The following is a 1,411-nucleotide window of genomic DNA, read 5'->3' as shown; positions in this document are numbered from 1 at the left end:
TATGTGCTTCTATGACTACTTTCGTGAACTCAGCTGAGGAAAGCAAACATATATATTCCTACTCCAACACTCGCGTGGACGGTGCGAATTCACCATTTAATTCCGTACTACATTTCTTTCCTGCTCTGCCTCCTAATAGAGTCATCTCGTTCTCTGTAACCGTACCCAAAAGATTCTCTATCACGCTCAGAATGTCGGTGACTATGACGATGCTCGCGAGAGCGACTACGACGCTCCCTGCGGCAACAGTCATCACCTTCACACTAGTTTCTCACCTGGACCCGGTCCGGCCTTCCTTGTTACCGCGAGAGTGCCTGGCATCACTTCGCATTAGGGCGAAGACAGACTCCTCACCTGTGACGTTCCGAGTGGCTTCGTCGGCGCCTAGATCTTTCCGAAGGGCGATGACGGTCCATCGGAACCGCAGTAGTAGACTGTTACAAGCTGATGCATATCGAGTTCGACAAGCGAGTACATAACGAGGAGATTTTAATGGCGAATCTTCGGAAAATATTCCCCGCACTTCACAACGCGAAGATCATCATAGCGGGAAAACGCCATCGGTAATGATATAGAACTATTATGTGCTGATCATCGGCCACGAAAGATGAGAATACCTATCCACGAGGGTGTTGATGATGCAAAGTATAACTGTAGTTCAGTATTATATGTTGTACTACAATGCAACGGTTTCACTATTACTCGGCGAGCGAGTATACAACTGTGTTCGATTTTGAAAGTCCAAACGGGAAAAGTGCATTTCCAATACGCATAATTTCACAAACAAACTTTCACATAATAAGGCTGATTAGATTTGAGAACTAAATAAATAGCCGATAGCTCTATATCGATCACCGTTTCACTTGTGGGGGTGTCGGAGTGATAGACCCACCTGTTTGGAGTATCAAAATCGAACACACTGTATATACAAATCTTTACAGTGAGAAATGGCGAGGACAATTATGATCATCACACGCCGAGCTTCATATCATCACTCGATTATGTGTCCCTCACGGAGTGCCCAGTGACGTTGGTGGTGCAGCAGCTACTGCCAAAGTTCGTAAACAGTGATTGCTGTTTAAAAAGTGTCAGACCAGAAGTTTGTATCTTCGAGCCATGACTATACGAGGATCAATGACAGATAACGTGGATAAATAATACCCGATGCAGGATTCGAACCTACGACCATCTGCTCCGTAGGCAGACATTCTATCCAGCTGAACTAATCGGGCGATAGCATACTCCCAATACACCTGCTCGTGACCTGTCGATTCATTACTGTATGTTGTTGAATTCAACTAAACCATAACCAACAACTCCCCGTCTCTTCAATACCTCCACATGTACCCAACTGCACGCCGTGAACTGAATCTCACAAATCTGAGAGTAAATTGATTAGCACGATGTCGGC

At 45.4% G+C, this 1,411-nt stretch overlaps 1 non-coding gene across 1 annotated transcript; it reads right to left on the bottom strand.

Moving 5' to 3' along the window:
- Positions 1-1,158: 1,158 nt before the first annotated feature.
- On the bottom strand, positions 1,159-1,232 carry Pmar_PMAR002578. Its single transcript has one exon. It is a non-coding gene; the product is annotated as a tRNA-Arg (tRNA).
- Positions 1,233-1,411: the final 179 nt, after the last annotated feature.

The sequence above is a fragment of the Perkinsus marinus genome, assembly GCF_000006405.1.
Source record: "Perkinsus marinus ATCC 50983 genomic scaffold scf_1104296935180, whole genome shotgun sequence".
In the NCBI taxonomy this organism is placed as follows: domain Eukaryota; phylum Perkinsozoa; order Perkinsida; family Perkinsidae; genus Perkinsus; species Perkinsus marinus.
The sequence above is the reverse complement of the archived record's forward strand: the minus strand, read 5'-3'. Positions and strand labels throughout refer to the sequence as shown.